General features: G+C 36.8%; 1 pseudogene; it reads left to right on the top strand.

Moving 5' to 3' along the window:
* The first annotated feature begins 22331 nt into the window (after window positions 1–22331).
* On the top strand, window positions 22332–23297 carry LOC103749819 (annotated as a pseudogene).
* The last annotated feature ends 340 nt before the right edge of the window (window positions 23298–23637 follow it).

Genomic DNA, 23637 nt, shown 5'->3' with positions numbered 1-23637 from the left:
TTCAGAGAAGTAACTATTTTCATATAGAAATGATGAATCTAAATGGAACAGCCTTTGCAGAGATTTGTTCAGTGATATAAAAATCAGTGAATCTCACCTACCCTACTTTTCTCTATCATTATCTTAAAATATCTTAATTTCATAAATAGTTTTATACATGCAGCATATTTTATTCATCCTAATTTAGTTTATAGTAAATGGATAAAACTTGCTGACTATTTCTAGTTTGATTTTGTTTTTCTCTTGTTGCCTTCTTAAGGGTTAGACCAATGGTCTCCTCCATGATAGGGAAGCACCGTACTTTGTAGTCTCTGAGTTTGTTGGATCTGTGGTCTAGTATCTATGATTAATTTGGTGAAATTCTTAAAATGCATTAATTCATGCCTTTTTTCCTTCAGTCATGGTTCTATCACACTACTTGGAATCACATCATAATCCCTCAATAATCCATTCTAAGTTTTGTTTTACTCTTTGCATTTCATTTTGGAAAGTTTTAACTCATATAACCTCCACAGCTTTGATTACATCAACAGGGGGTCCAGGAACTGAAGATGACTCCATGAAATACACTGTACATATATGAATATAGTTTTCAGAGTACAGGTGCACATGTGTACAGATGCCTGTGGAGGCAAGAGGTCAGCCTCTGATGTTTTCTTCAGTCACTCTCCACCTTAGTTTTTGAGACATGATCTCTCACTTAACTTGAGGCTTGTCACATTGGCTAGACTGGCTGACTATTGAACCCCAGGGATTTTCCTGCTTCTGCTTCCAAACCTGGGAATACAGGTGGACATCACCATACCTGGTACTTTTACCTGTGAATTGAAAATGGAACTCAAGTCCCCATGTTTCCATGGCAAGGGCTTTATTGATTGAGCCATTTCCTCAGTGCTGATGTTTCCAGTTTATGTTGGCACTTTTGAGTTTTGTAGTCTCCTGTGAAATTCTACTTTTCATCTCTCAGCTATCATTGCTCATCTCTCCTTGCATGTTCTCTTATCTAACCTCTGCAACATATGAATTATAAATGTAACTATTACTTTTTTCCCTTTCCCATTTATATTATTACATTCTACCTCCCCTCTTATGAACCATTCACTATGGCCCCTTTTTAGTTCTTCAAATTGTAAGAATTTTTTCTATGGAAACACACCTATATGAAGAGTCAAAGCTAGCATCCATTTATGAGAGAGAACATGCAACATTTCTTTCTGAGTCTGGGTTACCCCACTTTGAATTGTTGTTTCCAGTTCTCTCCATTTACCTTTAGATACATTATCTCAATTCTCTTAACAGCTGAAATATATTCCAGTGTGTAAATGAACCATATTTTCATTATCCATTCATCAATTGATGGACATCTAGATTGTTTTCATTTCCTAGGTGTTATGAAAGGGCAGCAATGAACATAGATAAACATAGAGTAGGATACAGAGTCATTTTGGTATATACCTAAGAATGGTACGACTGGGTAATGTGGGAGATTTGTTTTAGCCTTTTATGGAACCTCCACAATAATTTCCATAATGGCTTCCCCAGTTTCCACTCTAGCATGGAATAAGTTCTTTCCCCACATTCTTGCCAGTATTTGCCACTATGTTTTTTTCCCTTGGATCTTATTCATTCTAACTTGGATAAGATGAAATTTAGTTTTAACATGTATTTCCCTGATGGCTAAAGATGTTGAACATTTAAAAGAGTATTTCACAGCCATCTGTGTTCATCACTTGAGATCTCTGTTTAGGTCCCTATTCTCTCTGTTATCAGAGTCAAGGTATCAGGTCACATGTTGATGTTCTTGATCCACTTGGCATTAATGTTTGTGCTCAGATGGTAAGAGAATGAGATCGAGATTCATTATTATACATGTAGCTAGTCGAATTTGACCAATGCCGTCTGTTGAACATGCTATCTTTTGTGCAATGCTTGTTTTTGGTGTATTTGTCAAAAATCAGATTGTATGTGTGTGGACTTGAGTCTGAGTCCTCAATTCTATTCTGCTGCCAATGTACCTGCTTATATGCCAGTATCATTCTTTTTGTATTACTATAGCTCTACAGTATAATCTGAAATCAAGGGCGGTGCTACTTCCAAAATTTTCTTTGTTTTTCAAGGCATTTTGGCTTATCTTTCGATTTTTTTATTTGCACATGAGATTTCATATTTTTTTCAATTATATAATGAATTGTGTTGGAATTTTAATGGGTATTGCACTGAATTAGGAAAAAGCTTTTGGCATTCTGATCAGTTTCATAATATTTATCCTCTGATCCATGAGCACAGGAGGTCTATCTCTATCTATTTCTATCCTCTGATATCTTCCTCAATTTCTTTCTTCCATTTCTTAAAGATTTTATTATAAAACTTGTTCACTTCCTTGGTTAGATTTATTCCAAGATATTTTAGGTTTTTTGAGGCTATATTTAGGATCACTGGCATGATTTCTCTCTTGGCACATTAAGGCTACTGATTTTTTTTTTGTGTGTGCTAATTTTATATCCTGTGGCTTTGCTGTATGTGTTTAGCTGTTTAGCAGCTTCAGGAGTTTTCTGGTTAAGTCCTTATGGTCTTTTATGTATATAATGATGTCATCTGCAAATAAGGATGCTTTCACTTCTTATTTTCAAATTTGCATCCCCTTCAGCACCTCCATTTATACTAATGCTCTATCTAAGATTTAAGTGCTATGTTAAACAGAAATGAAGAGAGTTGACATCCTTGTGTTGCTCCTATTTTTTATGGGAATACTTTGAGATTTTTCTCCATTTATTATGATGCTGTCTGAGGGCTTCTTTTATATTGCCTTTATTATACTGAGATATGTCACTTGTATCCCTAGATTCTCCATGACATTTTTTTATGAATCAATGTTAGATATTTTTCAAAAACCTTTTCTGTACCTAATAGCAAGATCATGTTGTTTCTGTCCTTCAATATGTTTATGTGGTAGATTGCATTTAATGATTTTTGTATGTTGAGCTATTCCTACATCTCTGGGAAGAAGCTGACATTATTGTGGTGGATAATTTTTTATGTATTCTTCCATTTGTTTTGTGAAAATTATTGTATTGATGTTCGTCAGAGAGATTGACATATAATTTTCTTTTTTGTTGGGCTTTTGTCTCTGGATTTGGTATCAGAATAATACTGGCTCCATAGAAAGGATTTGAAAATGTTCCTTAGTTTTCTGTCATACAGACTATTTGGAGCAGTATTGATATTAATTTTTGTTTTAATGTCTGACAGAATTCTGTGCTGAATCTATCTGGTCCTGGGCTCATTTTAGTTGGGAGATTTTTAACTACAGCATTTATCTCATTGGTTCCTATGAGTCTGTCTGAGTTTATTTATATTACTTATTATTTAACTTTGGTAGGCTGCACATATCTAGAAATGTATTCATTTCTTTTAGATTTTTCAGTTTAGTGGAATATGGATTTTTCAAGTACATCATTATGGTTTTCTGAATTTCCTCAGGATCTACTTTAATATTTCCCTTTCATTTATGAGTTTATTAACTTTGGCCTTTTCTATCTTTCTTTTGGCTAATTTGGCTAAATGTTTGTCAATCCTGTCAATCTTTCCAAATAACTAACTCTTCAACTCATTGATTCTTTGTATGATTTTCATCATTTCTATGCCATTAAATGAAGATTTGATTTTACTTATTTCTTCCCATCTACCCTTTTAAGTGTTCTTGTTCTTTGTTTTCCAAGAACTTCAGGTGCTTCCTGTGGTCAAATACAATACAAAATGTTATGTCAATTTCCCTAAATTTGCAGAGACTTGCTTTGTGTTCCAATATTGATTTTGGAAAAAGTTCCATAAGTTGCTGAGTAAAAGTATATTCTTTGTATTTGGGTTGAATGTTCTGTGTGTCTGTTAGGTCTATTTGATTTATGATGTTATTAAACTCCAGGGATTTACTCTTTGGTTTTTGTCTGAATGAACTGTCTTTTGGTGGAAGTGAGATATTAGATTGTCCACTATCATTGTGTTGGATTCAACAAGTGATTTTAGTCTAATACAGTCTCTTTTATGATGTTGGACACCCCTCTGTTTGGTGCTTATAAGTTTAGGATTGTAGAAGTCTCAGTGTATTTTTCCTTTAATGAGTATGAAGATAAGTATTAAGTTACCTTCCTTATTTCTAATAATTAGTTTTACTTTGAAGTATTTTTTTCTGTCAGGTGTTAGTATAACTATACCTGCTTGTTTCTTAGTCTTCTTTACTTGGAATAGTTTTTTTTCCATCCTCCTTTATCCTAAGGTGGCATTGATCATTGATAGTAAGTTGTGTTTATTGGGGGTAATCTATGTTTTCTCATTATGAAGTAATATGTGTATTTTTTATTGGGGAATGATAAAATTAATAGTAATAGTTATTATTGACTAATATTTATTAATTCCTTTTATGTGGCTATTGTAGTGTTGTTTTCTTAGACTTCTTTTAGTTAACTCTTTTGTAATTGATTATGTATTGTGCTCTCTTGAAAATGTTTGATCTTCTCTCAGAAGTATTCCATCAATGTTCTTTATGGAGCTGACTTCATGGGCAAAATATCCTTCAATATTTTTATCATGGATATGTTTTGTCTTTCTCCTTCAATTGCAATGGATAATTTTTTTGGTATAGTCCTCTAAGCTCAGATCTGTGTTCTTTCATGACTTGTAGGACAAGGGTCCAAACTGTTCAGGCTTTTTAAAACATAGATTTTTAAACTGAATCTCTGTGCAGTTCATATAATACATCTTAGTGATATTTAGACAGCTTCCCTTCTCTGCAACCCCCTGTAGCCCACCCACCAATTTTCATGCATTCTGTCATATATGTTAAAAGCCTATCAAGTCAAGTTTGTGGCCTCAAATGTTCCTTGGTGTGAGTCCATCCATTGGAGCCTGTTTAACCCATCTAGCAATACTTAACCTTCAAACTTTTATAATCTCATTGAAAAGTCAGATGTTTTTCTGATATGTCAGTCTATATATGTGATATCACTTTCTCTTTCACTGATTTTAATATATTTTCTTTGTTCTATATGTTTAGTGTTTTGACTGTTGTATGACATGGGGAGTTACTTTCCTGGTTCTGTTTGGTGTTCTGTATGCCTCCTGTACCTTGATATGTATTATTTTACTTAGATTTAAGAAATTTTCTTCTATGGTTTTGTTAATATTTTTGTGCCTTTGACCTGATTTCCCTTTTCTCCTATACATATAATTGGTATATTTTGTCTTCTTACACTGTCCTAGAAGTCCTGCATATTCTGTTCCTGGCTTCTCTTAGAATTAACTCTTATATTGAGTGATTCATTTCCTTAACCTTGTCTTTGAAAATCTGATGTTCTTTGTTTATTTTAATCCAGTCCATTTTAAATTATTTTAACTTTGTATTTTAATAATTCTGTTTTTATTGAATTTCTATGATTTTCATACACTATAGTTTGATGGTATAGGTCACTTCCTCCACTGCCCCAGATAAATTTAATGTAGTCACACACACACACACACACACACACACACACGTATATAGTGGTCTGTCAAATCTGGTTTATGGCCTCAAATAACCTACAGTGAGGGTCCAAAAACTAGATCCACCAAGAATCCCGTCCCTATAAGACACTGTCTCCCCACTGCCCCTCCTAGCAGCGATCAACTGCCAAAAGTTCCTTAGATTCGTTGGGATTTCTTCCCATTTCCCTGTGCCTGTGCTGGGATTTTGTCTGATTTGCGTTTGCAAAGGACTTGTACATGCTGTCAGTATTGCTGTGAGTGCATGTGAATATGTGACCAGTTGTCTGGAAGACTGACAATTCACCACCTATGACTTACCTGGACCTTGGGAAGCAGAAGTTTGAAATAGGTGTCCTATTCACAGATAAATCTCCTCCCTGAAGACAAGCTTTCATGGTATCAGAGGATATTATACAAACTGCCAAGGGAGAAAACCAATCAATGGTTCCTACCCTTCTGTAAAACATAATAAAAAACAATTGGTCAAACAAACTTTTGCTATTGGTGCAATAGTGACACTTTTAACTCAGGGGCAATCAATAGCTGTCTAATTGGAATTAAGGACTGCTCAATGGGACTGAACTCATGTGGTACTGATAACAAAGCCAAATACACACGGCTGTAGAGTTCATAGATGTTAGAGAAAAGTAAACTTTTGCCATATCACTAGGCCAATGTAATTTCTTACTTTATTCTAAATTTGCATCCTATTTATAAACAAGTGTACCGTTTATGTCTCATCAAAGAAACTTCTTTTTACAACAGATGGAGACTATTACAGAATTTCAGAACTGGTCAAACACAGAGAGTGTCTGTGAGATGCTTAACCCTGAGACACATCTTCAATATAACTTCTACACATAGGACAAATGCGTCTTTCAATGTTTGACAGAGAAATTTTCTTATACAACAGATGGTGATTGACACAGAAACCCACATTTAGCCAATGTACACAGGACAGGAAGCCATCCAGTCCCTTTTTGATTCTTTCCTTTGACCTTTTTTTTGAGTTCCTGAGTTTTTCATTTCAAGTTTTATTTTAGTTTTTGCTTTTCCTTGGAGATTCTAGCTCTTTATTGAAGTGTAATTCCACATTGTGAGTAGTTTTAGTTATTTCATTCAATACTTTTTTCATGGTCATCATTCAGACTTTTATTGATGTCTCCTTTGTGTTCCTTGAACATATTTAAAGTTTCTAATTTGAAATACTTGTCTTGTCCATGAGGTAGGTTGCCATTCGCACTAAACATTACAATGGGGGATGCTAATTTCTGAAGGATTCATACTATCTTCATTATTCATGTTGTCGGTGTTTTTAAAATGAAACCTAGGCATCTGGACTTGTGTTGGTGGTACTTCTTGGTATGGGTGGGTGATCTTATCTTTGTTAAGTTGGTATTTGTATTTTATCTGTTTTCACAACTTAGCAGTTTGTGGCCAAAATGATTGGTGCTTGGTGTTCAATCTTGAATTATGAATGGAGTATAAGACATGATCTCATTTCAAATATAGATAGGTACAGCTTTTGAGTCTTGGGCTCCAGGAGAGATGTCATATGGTCTAGCTATGCTTGTGTATAGCCAGATGGCCACAAGGTTGGTGAAGTTCCGTAAAATTGACAGAGATGGGTTAGTGCAAGGTCTGTGTTATATCAACTGGGACTGGTGGGGTAGGATAACTAGAAGGGAACTCTGGTACCAGGAATCTCACAGGTCTGGGAGAATGTGCAGATATAGGGCCTTCAGAAACTGTGTATCCTGGGCATTGGCAGGGTAGACAGGTAAGGCTGGGATTGGGAAACTCATAGTGAAAGAACTCGCATCTTTCAACTGTGTTTTGGAGTTATGGGCATGGCAGGTACATAGAGCTGTTTAATCAGAGCAGGCAGTGGAATGCTGCCTGTAGGGAACTGGGCAGTCTGGGGGAACTCGCAGGTCTAGGGGGCAGCCTGGCCCTGCCAGAGCATTGCAGACCTGAGATGGCAGACAGGGAGGACTGGGGTCTGGGAACTCAGTAGGCCTGGGAACTAATAGGTCTAGGACCTGCACAAGAAGAAAATCCTTCTTAAAAATAAGTCAGAATCTTTCAACTCCATCTCTGTAACCTACAGTTCCAATGCAGGAGACATGTTGATTTGATGGCTACTCATATAGCTGAGGAAAAGAAGCTTTCTGTGACCCATGATTAATTTTGTATTTTAGTATTCTTTTGTCTCAGTGCCGTGACCTTCATAGAAAATTTCCTCAATTGCTTTCTGTCTTTGGCGAGTCAGAAAGGGCACGTGAAAGTGGAATTTGATAACTGTCCTTCCTAGATGTGCTGATAAATTGATAAAGTCTTTTATCCCTGAGGATACAGTTGGTTACAGAGAATCATCTGGGCTTATTTGGGTTTTTTTTTTTTTTTTTGATTATTTCAGTAACTCTTGCTTTTTGAAAACTTTTTGTTTCTTTGTTTGTTTGTTTGTTTGGTTGGTTGGTTGGTTTGAGCTTTCAGAGTTTTTAATTTTTTTTTGCTTTTAACCAGGAGACTCTATCTTCATTCTTAGAGGAAAAAGCCAAAAATGTGTTACATACTGCAAGGAACCCAGGAATTTCTTCCTCCTGTGTTAAAGTAAGCACATCCTTTAGACAGTACCAAAATCAACCTTAAAAGGGGTTTTATTTTATGATAAACTGATTTCCCCTGCTATGCGCTAAGTTTTCCAGTGTCTTAAGATTTCTGGATTTGGGGCTAGAGTGATGGCTTGGTTGTTAAAAGCTCTGACTGTTCTTGCAGAGGACCCAGGTTTGATTCCCAGGACTCACGTGGTGGCTAACAAACTGGTAATTACAGTTCCAGGGGATTCAGAGCCTTCTTCTGACCTCCTCAGGCACTGAATGACATGGATATACTTACACGCGTGCAGGCAATACACTCACACATAAAAAAATAAATTAATTTTAAAAAAGAGTTCTGAATTCAGGTTTTCCTTGATACTTTAATTCTCTGAGGAATGATAGGAAAGTCATTGAATTCCATATTGCTGTTTCTTATGTTATAGCAGGAGTTATAAACTTAAAATGTAAAACTTGCAATATGAGACAATCACTTCTTAATGTAAGAACTCAGATGGACAGATAAATTGCATAGACATAATGAAAACCCCATTTTATAATACCTTTTAGGACAGGTAAGATGGCTCAGTGGCTAAAGATGCTTGTCTACAAGCCCAAGGACTTGAATGCATTCTTCAGACATACCTGGTAAAAGGAGAGAACTCACTTTTTACCTCCCCAACATGCACACACATAAACAAATAAATAAAAGTACAAAAAAATTTAAATTAAGCTATATTGTGTGTTGTTAGCAACAGAATCTCCTTTTCACTATTCCCATCTCACCATAGGAGGACTGTGATTGCAGACTCATACATGTTTGGTTCTGGGGATCTGAGCTCAGGTCTTCACGCTTCCCAGCACATGGTAAATGCACTAAGCCATCTTCACAATCCCTGAAATACTTTTTTCAGTGCTAGGGATGTAGTTACTGTGTTGCATTGTTCTATAATTTCCAAATTGTATACATTAACCAAATTTCTTTTATAACTACAGTTATATATCAATATATTCTCTAATTCCAAGCAATGACATATTTTGATTAGGTAAGAATTTTGTGTAACAGTGTCTAGTTTAGGGCACTGGATCATTCCTTATGTTGAGCAATTCTGTATGAATTTGCTAATTATACATTGCCTCAGATTCCCTGTCTGTAAAATGAGAAGAGATATATTTCAAGTCCATAAAATTATTATCAGAGTGGAAGGATGGATATGTGAAATCAGTCTTGGTCCTTAAAAAATACATTATTATGTTATTTGGAATAAGCAATTAAGAAACAATTTTATTTTTAATGTGTGGAAACAGATGCAATTTATTATTCATTTCCCTTCTTGAAACCATAGTCTGAGTAGCTCACAGTCTCCTCAAGTGGATCAATTAACTATTCTCACCATCTGTTTGGCCGGTGGTCTCATCCTTTTCTTCCAGTCACAGGAAATGGCCCTTCATAGTGCAAAGAGCTGAGGGTGCTGGAAGGGCACCAGATTGGAGAATGTTTGGCCATAAGAAAACACCAGCTAAAAATATTTGAATACTAAAAGATAATTAAATATGCAACTTTTCTAAGTGTTTTAACAAACCTGTCTTTTGTGTGCAACTCACGTCAGTACAATAAATGCATCATACTGGCCCATATGGCACGGACACCTTTGTGAAATGAAACTATCATTTTCATGAGGCGTTTAACAGGAGTTGGCAGGGAACAGACTCCACTTTCCTTGTATATTTTGTACTAATAGTTGATATTTTAAAAGAACCATGCTTTTTAAAAGTATGTATGTCTTTGCTTGGGTGTGGTGATGTATGCCTTTAGTTCCAGTACTTGGGAGGCAGAGGCAGACTGATCTCTGTGAAATCAAGGCCACCCTGGTCTGCATAAAGAGTTCCTGTTGAGTTGTGGCTAAAGGGAGACCCTGTCTCAAAACGATGAAAAAAAAAAAAAGTATGTTTTTGTAGGATAGAATTATGTAGGTCTGTACAATTATTTTTGAAAAGACAAGTGAGTTTTTATTTTAAATGATAGTGATAGAATAGCAATACTGGATTATATAGTGAATGGTTCTTCACATTTGCGATGCTCTCATATTCCTATACCTATATTCAATTTAGGTATTTACAGCCTTCTTTTCCACATCAAAAACAGCTGGATTTCTATTATGAAATTCTACTTTAGGCACCAATGTGAATTTTAGAAAAGTATGTATTATATGCAACATTTATCCAGCATTTAAAATAAGAGTGCTTTAGTGTGCTTACTGTATTTTTGGTTTAGCATAGCAAACATTGTGCCTATTATTAGCATATAATGTAATGGATAAGTGTGTGTCTATATTATATAATGACCCAGTTATAGCAATTATTTAGCCTATCTATCACCTTAGACACTAACATTGTGTTTGTGTGGTGGTAACATTCAAGATCATGTCTTCCTGCTGTTTTGACATAAGTACACTTAAAATAGTACATAAAATGAAATTTAGAGTAAAGAAAACCACTTCTTACATTTTCTTTGTGATAACTTTGGGAATAAGCATGAAGTAACATCTCATTGTAATTTTAAATTTGCCTTTTACTAATTACTGGTGGTGATTAATGTTATTATTTATGTTGTCATTTATGTATCATTCTTTTTGAAAAATATCTTTTGCCTAATTTTTTCTCAATTTATTTTGTCTTTATTACTTGGGAAGAATTGTTTGATGATAGGATCTATGAATTTTTCATATACTCAGATGTATATCATAGACTGACAGTCTCACAGGTAGTGGGTTACCTCTTACTGTATGTTCTTTTCCGTGCAAGGTTGACAGGTTGATTTGTGCTTTTCTTTCATTAATTATGCTTTTGAGATTCAATTAAAAATTCATTAACCCCCACCTTCCATTGAGCTTTTGAGATTCAATTAAAAATTCATTAATCCCCAACTTCCATTGAGCTCCTGATCTGCCTGATAGAGACTGGCCCTCCTATGTCCCTGGTAAGTCAGATTCCACCATGTAGCTACTCTATTACCCTGGAGCCTGAGCATCTCTATTCTACCCATCCCCACACTGTCTCCCTGCTAGCCTTGGGTGAAGGCCTACTACTGCTCCTCTGCCTCAGATTTTTGGATTCATTCTTTAACCCAGACTAGATAAATCCTGTAGCATAGCTTGTTAAAATGATCCACAGATGGTCTCTACCCCCTTCTTCCTGTGGGCTTCTGATATGCCTGACGCAGACTGGCCCTCCCACTACCCTGAACAGCATGCCTACTATGCTGCCACATCAACTACCCAGAGCAGTCTACTACCTTGTACCTGAAGCACACACCAACTAACTTTTCATACCTGACCAAAAAGCAACAAAGGTACATAAACACTATAGACAGAATCAAAATTCAACTAAACAAGTCAGAATAGAATTTCCTATCAGACATACAACCAACAAAAAACATCTAGATGTCAAATGACAATGCAAAAATACAAATAATATGAAAAACCAAAAGAATATGTGCCCAACAAAACCGACCAGTCCAACAGAAGTGTACTTCCATGAAAATCACCGTTAGGAGCCTTATGAAGGAGAATTTAGAAGAAAATCATAAACATGAACCTAAGAAAAACAGACAAACAACTCTAAAACTCAAGGACGATAGGCATAAACTTGTGCTGGAAGTTCAAGAAAATACAAACATGAGGCTGAATGAAATAACAAAAACAATTCAGGAATTGAAAAGTGAATTGACAAAAGAGATAGAAATATTGATGTAAATATCAAAAAATAGAAATGAAAAATTTAGTAGGCCAATTGGAAGCAACAGGAGAAAATCTCACAAGGAGAATGAATGACATGGAGAACAGAATATCAAGACTAAATGAGAAATATGAAGATCTGGACCCTGAAAGCAAAGACTATGTAAAATTTTTTAAAAAACCAATGGAATACACAGGAAATGTGGGAAAACGTGGAAAGTCAAATCTATGCATAATAGGCGTACAAGAAAGAGAAGAATCTCAGGTCAGTTTCATTGACCAGCTCTTCAACAGGACTGTAGAAGAAACTTCTCTTAATTAAAAAAAGACATATCCATACAGATCCAAGAAGCACATAGACAGAATCAGAACGGAAAATCCCCTTAGCACATAACAGTAAAAATATTAAATGTACAGAACAAAGAGGGAATACTGAAAGATGCAACAGAGGATATAATATATTGTGTCAAAAAATTTAAAATATTTATTAGATTCATTTTATGTGTATGAATGTTTTGCCTGCATGTTTGCACCTACGTCATGCAATCCCTGCGACACTGAATCCCGTGGAAATGGAGTTAGGGTGTCATGCCAAATTTTCCCCTGAGAGACCCATGCGTGTGCTGTCTGAGATCCCAGAGAGCTTGGTTCTGACTAAACCATCACAATCTTCCTCTTAACTTAGAGCTTGGGGAACAAGACTATTTACTTGCACTTGCCAACAAAGTTTAGAGAGTCACTTAACAAAGGCATCAGCATTCAGTCACAGTCCCTGTGCTCCATTCCAAAATGGCGACTACCCCTTCCCTTTTTGCCAGTGTGCTCAGCGTCTCTCAGGGACTGTCTCTAGGAGGTTCCATTCCAGTTTCCTCTGAGGACATGCCCACCCAACAGTTATAACTCACCATGTGGGTGTTGGAAATTGAACATGAGTCCTCTGTAAGATCAAACTGTTCTTAAAGGCAGAGCCATGTATCCAGGCCCAGTGTCAAATTTTTTTCCATGTAATGGAGAGAGCCTTTGTTTTTCAGCTTCTGTTTTTCTGTTGATGCGGTTTATTACTTTCATTGCTTTTAACTTAATCATTCACATTTATATCATTGGAAAAATTGCAGTTGCTCTTGATCCTTTATTGCATCATTTTAATTTCTGTTGAATACTACTACACATTTATCCACAAGGCATTTTGATAGTACCTTTTGTGGTTGTGTGGCTATGTCTGATATTGGTATCAGGTCACTGCTTTTCTTTTTTTTTGATATATAAATATTTTTTATTGAGCTTTTGTAATTTCATAGAACATTTCTTAATCAAATTTAGACCCCCTCCCTCATCCATGCCTCCCCTGTCACTCCACCGGACCTCATGCATTCCCCCATACATGTTAAGTCCTATCCATTCAGAGATTTGTACTCAAATGTCCTTCCATGTAAATTTGTCCAGTGGAGTCTAGTCAAGCCATCTAGAGAGTGCATATGCTTTTCTTGCAGAATGAACTTGGAAGAATTCCCTTCACAATGTTTCAAATAGTCTGAGAAGGTTGGGTCTGTGTTCTATAAATATAAATTTTCCCATTGAAGCCCTCTAGTCTTTCCTCTTCCTTCATGGGTTACTGTTTAATTACTGCCTCAGTCACTTCACTTGCTATGAGTTTGTTCAAATTTGCATTTCTTAGTTCAGTCTTGATAATTTGCATGTTTAAATATATTTGCATTTTAAGATTGTGCAGTTGTTGAAGTACAATTGTTTATAATAGTCTCATGATATATATTGTTATGGTAACAGTTGTACCATTTCTACTTTTATTTCTGGTTTATGTTAGTATTGCTAAAATATAGTTGATTTTATTTTTTCTGAAAAACCCTACACCTCACCTCCTTGATGCTTTGATAATTTTTAAATGATATTCTCTTCCTTCTGCTTGACTCTTAATTTCTTTTGGCTTTTTCTTTATCTTAAAATTTTTATTATGCTTCATTTCCATGTTTATTTTACTTAAGATATATATTTAAACTCCATTTTGTTCTTCATTGAGGTATTTGTTCCTCATGAGCATATCCTCTGTTTTTATCTTTACTTATCTAAATTCCTGTTTTTATTGATTTCTAGCTTTATAATTTCATGTCTAAAGGTACTTGAAAAGTTTCAAATCTCAAAATTTGTTAGACTGTTTTGCGAAATAACACAGAATATATCCTGGACAACCCTACACAAGTGGATGAAAAAATGGGTACTTACATGATGATGGACTGTTCTGTTAATGTCTGAAAGAGAGATTTTAACTCAGAGAATGTTTTTTGTTTGTTTGTTTGGTTGGTTGGTTTGGTTTGATTTGGTTTATTTATTTATTTATTTATTTATCTTTTTGAGACAGGGTCTCCCTGTAGCCCCAGCTGTCCTGGAACTCACTATGTAGACCAGGCTGGCCTTGAACTCACAGAGATCCACCTGCCTCTGCCTCGCGAGTACTGGGATTAAAGGCATGTGCCACCATGCCCTGCTGAGAATGTATTTTAAATCCTGGGGGACCAATTGTTGAATTTCTGTCTGGATAACATCTTGATTGGTGAAAGTGGTATGTTTATATCTAATACTGTTATTCTAGTACAATTTCTCTCTGTGTGTGTCTCTCTCTGTCTCTCTCTCTCTGTCTCTTACTGTGAGACTTACAGAAGGCACACTATACTTATAATTGATTGTATTGAACAGACACATGAATTATATTAAATGTTCTACAATGTTTTTATAAATGTTCTACATATTAACTCTACACTGCCACATGCATATTTTAAATTTTTATTCATTATATTTTAATTACATGTATTTGTGTGTTTGTGTATGAGTATGTGCATATGCCTGGAGGTGTCTATAGAGGCCAGAGACATTGAGTTTCCTGAAGTTAGAGTTACAGGTGGTTGTGGTTGCCAGACATTGGTGCTAGGAATCAAAACCTGGGACCTCTGCAAGAGAAGCATGTCTTTTTAGTTCTTTTTGAAGACAGTCTCATGCAATTCAGGCTGGCATGAAACTTGCTGTGTTTCTAGGGATAATCTTGAACTCCTCCACTTACCAAGTACTGAGTTTATAGTTAAATGGCACCACACATGCTTCTTTATCCTTTCTACTCTTTGTTTTTGTTTCTAGTTCATCTTGACATCCCAAAGCCTTTGGATATATTCTCTTCATGGTACCCCACAAAGTTTATAAGTGTGTTCAATCTCTTTCCTATCTTTTACTGTGTTTTCTCACTTGATTTTATATGTTCACAAAATGTGTTTTTTGCTCACAGGCTTTTTTCTTTTTTTTAATTTTAAAAAATTATTTATTATTTTTATTTTATGTGTATGCATGTATTGCCTGCATGTAGGTAAGTGCATTCGTGTCATGCAATGCCTGTGGAGGTCAGAAGAGGTTATCAGATCCCCTGGGACTGGAGTTACAGACAGTTGTTAGCTGCTATGTAGGTGCTGAGATTTGAACCTGGGTCTTCTGCAAGAATAGCCAGTGTTCTTAACTGTTGAGCTATCTCTCCCACCTGACTCACAGGCTTTTGGCATTTTGTTGGATCAGTTTGGCTTTTTATACTCTTTATGGCACTTTTCACTTCAGTCCTTTATTTTCAGTTCTAGATTTTTTTTCCAAAGTCATTTCACATCTATGGGGAAATGACTCACCCTATAAGAGCACTGTACTCCTTTTCCAGAGGACATCCATATATGTTGGCTGAAAACTCCCTATAGCTCCAGCTTCAGGAAGAGCTGATGCCTCTGGCTATTGTGGGGCAACTGTACTCATGAACACACACACACACACACACACACACAGACACACACACACATACACACAATTTTCTCTCTTGTAATTAAAAATAAAAATAAATCTTTAAAAAATGGTTCATGGCCAATCAGATAGCTCATCCGGTAAATGCACTTGCTGACAGTACCAACAACCTGAGTCCAAGCCCTAACACATACATAGTGGAAGGAGAGAACCAAATCTTGCAAAAGTTGTTCTCTGACCTCCACATTTAAAATGTGGCAAATGTGTATTTTACTGATCATGTTCTAATTTTCTTTCAATTTTGTGACAAAACACTCTGACCAAAACCAGCTTGGGGTAGAAAGGGTTTATTTGGCTTACAAGCACAGTCCATCATGAAGGGAAGCCAAGGCAGGAACTCAGGGCAGGGACCTGGATCACCATGAAGTGTAGCTGCTTACTGGCTTACTCCACTGGCTTGGGCTTAACCTGCATTATTATACAATACAGGACCACCTGTCCAGAGGTGACACCACCCACAGTGGACTGGGCCCTCCCACAGCAATAAACAATCAAGAAAATATCACACAGACACCACCACAGGCCAATCCAATGGAGGCAATTTCCTAATTGAGGCTATCTCAACCCAGCTGTGTCAAGTTGACAACAAAAGCTGTGCAGCACAGATCCCACAAAATATATATGTAAATGTTAAAATTAAACTCAATTAAATTTTTTCCTGAATTTATTATTGTTTTTAAAAATATTTTATTTATTATTTTATGTGTATGAGTATATTGCCTGCATGTATATAAGTGTACCTGAATAGTGCAATGCCTATGGAGGTCAGAAGAGGGTGTTGCATTCCCCTGGAACTGGGGTTAAAATGACTGTTAGACAGCATGTGGGTGCTGGGAATTGAATCCAGGTCCTCTGCAAGAAAAGCCAGTGCTCTTAACCACTGAGCCATTTCTACGGCCCCTGCTTTTGTTTTCACTTTTGTTGTTTTGTTTTGTTTATTTAAAAGTTTGCAGACATTCTTCTTTAAGAGAGATTCTGTTTTGTAATTAATTTTTCCTGTAAATCACACATTCCCCTCTCTCTTTGCTAGTTACATCCTATTTTATTATTGTTTTCCTCTTTGTCCTTGATGTCCATGAATATGTATCTACTCAACGAAGAATTGTGTTGATTCCAATGTTTACATATGGTTTAAATGTGCATCCTTCTATTTTTAGTGCACTAGTTAAGCAGTCTCAGCTGGTTTGGGACCAGCCCATTCTTGCTGCTGCATGACTCATATCTACCTCCTTAGCTAGTCAGAACCCACCCACTAGGTCCATATTTCCTACTTTGGTCATAGGCCCCTTTGTGATCCTGGAGAGATCCAGACTAGCCTGCTTGGAACTCTTCCATCTTTTCATGAAAAAAATCAAAAGTGAGACCATGAAGCACAGATCAAGTAACTATTCATACCTGATCAGAAAGCAACCAAGTTACAACAACAAAAACACAACAAAACTTCAACTCAATAAAGGCAGGCTAGAATTTCATATCAGACACAACCAACAAAAGAAGTCCACGTGCCAGGTCACATCACACACAAACAATATGATGAACCAAAATAATATTTTCCAACTGAATTCCACCAATCCTATAGAAGTGTACTACAAGAACTACCCAGAGGAACCACAGGACACAGAACTTAAAAGATCAGTCATAAAGATGATCAAGTAATTCCAGAACTTTAAAGACAGACATAAAGTTTAGAAACTCAAAGAACCAAAAAAAAAAGGATAGGAACAAACTCCTGACTGAAATTCAAAAATATACAAATACATAGCTGAAAGAAAAAGCAAAGACTACACAGAATTTGAAAAAAAATTCACCAAAGAGATAAATATTGAAGAAAATGCAAGCTGAAATGAAGCTAGAACTGAAAAACTCAACAAGGCAATTTGAATGAGAGAAAAAAAGAATTTAGTTGGGATGAGCCTTCTCAGGATAGGTTGTGAGCTGGAACCTGGTAAGTGAATAATGGAAGCTCAGATGTTTAGTAACTCACAAGTTATTAGAATTGGATCTCTTTCTCTCTCTCTCTCTCTCTCTCTCTCTCTCTCTCTCTCTCTCTCTCTCTCTCTCCCCCCCTTTAGACCCTATACAACACTACTAAGCCAAATCTATGACTGAAGGGACTCAGAGTGGACCTCTGGATGGCATTCAGGGTTCTAGCCAAATCAATATTGAGGCAAGGGATCCTACCTTCCAAGTCACCACTGTTCATTTCTCCTGGATATTTTATCAGGTGGTTTGTAATATATTCACAAATGCCAAGTGAATCTGCATTCAAGCTTTCTGAGGTACAGGCCTGGTTCTAGGCTTCAGTCCAGTCAATAACCTATGACTCTTTCATCTTGTAGCAAACATATACTCTCAAATGAGCATACTGAAACTTAGACTACTCTTGAATTCAACCACTTCCTACCTAAATGCTATGGCTCCCATACAGAGATTTTCTTCTAAAAATGTCTTCAGAACTATTCTTTAAAAAATTTATAATCTGGGGCCTGGGGAGATGAATCAGAGTTTAAGAACATTAGTTGTTCTTCGAGAGGACTGAGCTTGATTCCCAGAACCCACATGGCAGCTAACAACCATCTGTAACTCCAGTTTTGGGCGAAGCTGATGCCATCTCCTGGCTTCTGAGAGGCATTGCATGTATGTGGTGCACTTACATACATGCAGCTAAAACATTCATGCACATAAAATAAAATAATAAATTAAAAAATTTGCTCTGTGTATGTGTGTGTGTGTGTGTGTGTGTGTGTCCATGCATGCACATATGCCACTGCAGGAGTGTGGAGATCAGACGACAACCTGCACGAGTTGATTCTCTCCTTCTATTCTGTGGAATCCAGGAAACAAATTTAGGTCTTCAGGTTTGGAGGGAAGGAACTTTACTCCTGAGTCATCCTGAAGATACCAGAATGCTTCTTATGGAAGCATATGAGCCAGCATCTCCTGTTCCATCTTCTTGGTAACATCACCCTAGTTTGTATCGATTTTGGGTTTTTTTTTAGACTGGGTCTCCCTTTGCTCCAGCTGGCCTGGAACTTGCTATGTAGACTAGGCTGTCTTTGATGTCACAGAGATCCTCTGTCTTTGCCTCCTGTGTGGTAGTATTAAAGGTGTGTGTCACCATGCATGGCTTTATTAATTAATTATTATTCACTTCATAGGATTCTAATTTGCTTAGATATGAAGAAACAAAGGTGGGATAATCTCAGAAGCTCTGGACAGTATCTCATAAAAGCACTCAATTTTATTTCAATAAATCAGTTATCCCTTCCTTGTGCTACTGATCAATGATTTAAGAATTTGTTAAAAAAAAATTTCTGGCCTAGAGAGATGGCTGTTCTTACAGAAGACCTGGGTTTGAATGCTAGCACAAACATGGCAGCTAACAACTATCCATAACTCCAGTTGCAGGGCATCCAACAGCCTCTTCTGTCCTCTGCAGGCATTGCGTGACACAGATGCCTTACCTACTTCCAGGCAGTACACACATACAAATACATTATAATAAAAAAAGATATTAATTTTTCTTCCTTTTTTCCTTAGCTTTACATTTACAACCTACTGTGAAGACTTAGTGTTGCCCATATTTACATGGGTATAGGACTGACCACTTGCATATGGATAACCTTTCAATGAACTCATACCTGAAGAAAATTGTATCTTTCTCCCTCAGGAGGCTTAGACTGTCTACAGTGCTTCAGCTAGGGGTAAGGCCATGTAAACTCTTCCTCTGTGCATGATGGAATGTTGACTGTTGTCTTTTGCAGTTGCAGGTCTTGTGTAGCCAACCTAATTGTTGAGGGTACAGCATTCTTGTACAGTAGACACTATTTTTCATTTCTTCTGGCTCATTAATTTCCCCCATCTTATCTGCTTTGCCTGAGCCTTGAATGAATAGATTATTGTTATAGGGTTTTTGTCTATTAATGAATGAATCACACTTTTAGAAATCAGATTCTTGCAGGTCTCAAAAGGAAGACTAAGATATTTGCCAACATACTTTTAATGAAATTCAAACAAGCCTATCAAAGTGTTTTAGAAAAACAGTTGAAAAATATACTAGACAGTAGCCACTATTGTCTCTTGCTTGACTTAGAGCATTATGGGGTTCATGAGCACATTAAATATTGATTCCTTTCAGGGGTTTTCATGCGATTGATGCAGTTCATTTTTTTCAGTTACATGTCTTCAAATTTGGCCCTCAATTTCTACTCATTCTAGAAGTCTTGGAACTCAAGTCATGATTTCATGGTAAGAAAGATTCCAATTTTCTGCTTGAGCTCACTTCTTCTTATGTGACATCAAACCACAATGATTCTGTACAGAGCAATACACAGTCAAGTACAGGGCTTGCTTTGCATGCTCGTCTTGTAAGGTGTGATCCCTCTGGTGCCTACCTTCTTGCTTTCTAATTACTGTCTTCTATGTTTTTGTCTTATTTTTGCCTCTGTTTACTATTTCAACTTTATCAGAGTACACTGTAAAATTCTAATTAATAGGTTTTACTTTTGGAGTAGTTCTAGAGTTAGGAAAAATAAATAGGCACAATGCACTTATTCTGTTTTCCACGTACTATTTCCTGTTTCATAAATATCTTTGGTTGGTGTGTTACATTAGTTCACCTTTGGTGAACCTATATTGATAAACTTTTGTAATATTAGTCTATAGCTTACATCAGTGTGCTATATACCTTGACAAGTTTGGACAAATGAATAGTCACATATCTACTCTTAGAGTGTCTTAAATATACTTTCACTGTCCGAACTAGCCCTTGTGTTTCATCTGCTAAATCTTTCAACTCATAGATTGATTCTTTTGTTATATACATATTTTTCTATAAAGTTATCTAACACAAATCATATTTTAGCTATCAATCCTTCATTAGCTTCTTTTAAGCAGTTATATGTATAAAATATTTTACCAGACTTTCAATAGTTTTATACTAATTAGAACTAAATAATATTCAGTTGTGTAGAGGAAGCCAACTTCATTTATCTCTCCATATACAGGACTTTTCACCAGGATTTAGATTTACTAATTTTTTTATGGCTTTTATCTTTTATTGTATGTTTTACAGTCATATCCAGTGATTCTCTTTATTGGGTTTTAGGCTTCAATTTTTTAAAAAAATTTTTAATAACTACATGATTTGAAGAAGCATTTCATTACAGCTTTAACATATTAAGTAACACACTCCAGAGCAACAAAGCCAGATAGGAGATACGTTCTTTTGAGTTGCTGTTCAGGGTGGTAGTAACCCAGCATACAATTGAGGCAATGAACAGCAGACCCCAATCTTATCTAAAGGAATTGTGACAACTGATTGCTGCTAGATGAGGAAGAGCTGACCTTCCTAAAACAAAGCCCTCTAGATAGGCTGACTAGATTCACCGGATGGACAAGTAGTGGGGAATGGCTGGGGGTGCTGACAATGCAGCAGACAGTAGCAGGGATATCAGAGTGTAAGGGCTCTAGTGGAGGGAGGGAGGGAGGCTATGGGAGGGTGCCATGTGGGAAGTTGGTGTACAGTAAATAAGATGGTTTGGGATGTTCTGTGTGATATACACACACAAGATTTACTAATTTTTACCTGATCAGGTATTTGAATTTGTTTCAAAACTATTATTGTCTTTCTTCTCCCGATTTCTTAACTTTTAGAAAAAGGTGTATTTGTCTTTTGTTTTCACCATATTGTATTTGAGAAACATACAGTTTGTTTGGTTTCCTGTGGTCATAAGTGGAATGTAATGTTATCTCCGGCTGAGTCATTCCTTAGGTCCCAAACAAACTTGGCAAGATGATACGTAAATGATATTTTGGACTTCAACAATTAAAATTAATGAGAATGTGCTAAGATACTTCAGCTATCAGAATGGTGACAGTTTGCAGAGAAGTCAGCCTCAGGGACTGAACTGAGGTTGTCTGGCTAAGTGGCAAGTGCTTTTACCCACTGGGTCTTCTCACCCATCTATCAAGTAGAAAGGAATAAACATATTTGTCAGGTAGGAAAGACATCAATTTTACGTCTTGCTGCAAAAATGAACATGGGACAGCACCAAACAGTACGAGTATATTTGGAAACAGAGCTTTTAGTTCAAATTAAACTAGGATACAAACTTATGGTGATAATAAAAACAAACTGATGATATTATTACCAGAGAAGGAGAAACAGAAATCTCTCTTCTCATAAAAATTTGATTATCTGTAATGTACAATTAGGCAATGCCACAACCTGACTAATCCTGACTCCAACCCTTATCTTAGTCTAATTTGCAGAAACATGGAAAAATAAGTTTGCACTATTTAAGCTACTCAGTGTTAAGAATTTTTTTGCCACATGCAAACTTGTTAACTGTTTGGAATTTTTTACATAACTAATCATGTCAGCAGTGAACAGTGATGGCTTTACTTTACCCTTTCATAAATATGCACACACATTTTTGTTTCACTGGCCTGTTTTTTTCTAGCTACAGTCTCCATTACTCTGTGGAGTGTCCTTAGGGAAAGGGAATATCCTTGTATTGTTGATGGTCTTATGAAGATTTCTAGTTTCTTAATATCAAATGTGAAAGGATTTGCTTATGTTAAGAAATATTAAAGTTTTACATAATAACTATAGATTTAATAATAAATAGTAAATACAATGATGGCCTCTGGTGTGATGGGGAGTGTGTCCCTCCCTCTCCATTTCTGTGTCATCCTCAACATCTCAGACCACGGTATAGCATGCACTCCTAGGACGGCTCTGATGCAGAAGCAGGAGGGCCAAAATATTGAGGTGATGCATGCCTTTGAGCTGCTGTCCCACACCATTGAAGATATTCTCATTGACAAGGAATATTATTCAGCAAGGAGGCGCAGTTTAAACAGGTGTTCAAGGAGCTGGAGTTTCTGGGCTGGTATACCACAGGGGGACCGCCTGAGTCCTCCAGCATCCAAGTCCATAAGCTGGTGTGTGAGATGACTGAGACTCCCCTCTTTCTTAGGCTGACCAAGCACACAGATCTTCTTGTCAGCGTTTTTGAGTCTGTCATCGATATAATCAATGGAGAGACCATAATGCTGTTTGTTGAGCTGACTTACACTCTGGCCACTGAGGAAGCTGAACGCTTCGGCCTAGACCTTGTGGCCGCCAAAGACAGCAACAGTCAGTGGAGAGAATTCCGCTATGGCTGAACACGATAGCACAGCACAACGCCATTAAGATGCTGCACAGCCCAGTGAAACTCATTTGGGAGTAGGTCAAGGCCTCTGAAGGTGCCTCATTGTGCCCTTAGGAGAGGTCCCCTTCAACTGTGATATCCTATGGGAGGCCTGCGCCCCATGTCACTGCCTTAAGGTCCTCAGCGCAGACAAGTTTAAGACAGACTTATATGATGTGAGTCTGACATCTGGAGGGTGGGACCCAGTTGTCCCTTAGCCCTAATGTGAGGGACCCCCTGGGTAAATGGTTCTTTCTGTTACCTATCAGCAATGCACTGATGTGGGGCTCACGGTTTACCTTGGTACCATCACCGAAACTTGTAAAACCATGTACCAGTCTGTGAATAAGTTCAACTTCTTCTGTGATAGACAAAGCACCAGCAGGCTAATTTCCGGACTGTTCTGATGAGGGTTCCGGAAGGGGTGGTGCACAGGGCTCAGATCAACTGCTGTCTTTGATAAAGAAAAGCAGCTCCTCAGCAAAAAGTAAACAAACAGACAAAAATAAAATAAAATAAGTTTAAAAATAAATAATAGGGGTCTTTCGAGTCTATGTTCCCCAAATGCCATTGGATGTGGGTGGATCTTTTGGACTCTGGTCAGCTGGGCCTCACACCAGCAAAGAAAACTCCCTCTTCCCTCTCCTAGAGCTATCAAAATTGATATCAGAGATGTATTTTTAATTAACGCATTTCACACAGTGTTCAAGAACAGGGAGGAAAACAGAAGAGCACTTTCTGGTTCAT

The sequence above is a fragment of the Nannospalax galili genome, unplaced genomic scaffold (assembly GCF_000622305.1).
Source record: "Nannospalax galili isolate Female #2095 unplaced genomic scaffold, S.galili_v1.0 scaffold446, whole genome shotgun sequence".
Taxonomy (NCBI): Eukaryota; Metazoa; Chordata; class Mammalia; order Rodentia; family Spalacidae; genus Nannospalax; species Nannospalax galili.
Note: the sequence above shows the minus strand (reverse complement) of the source record. Positions and strands in the feature narration are given on the sequence as shown.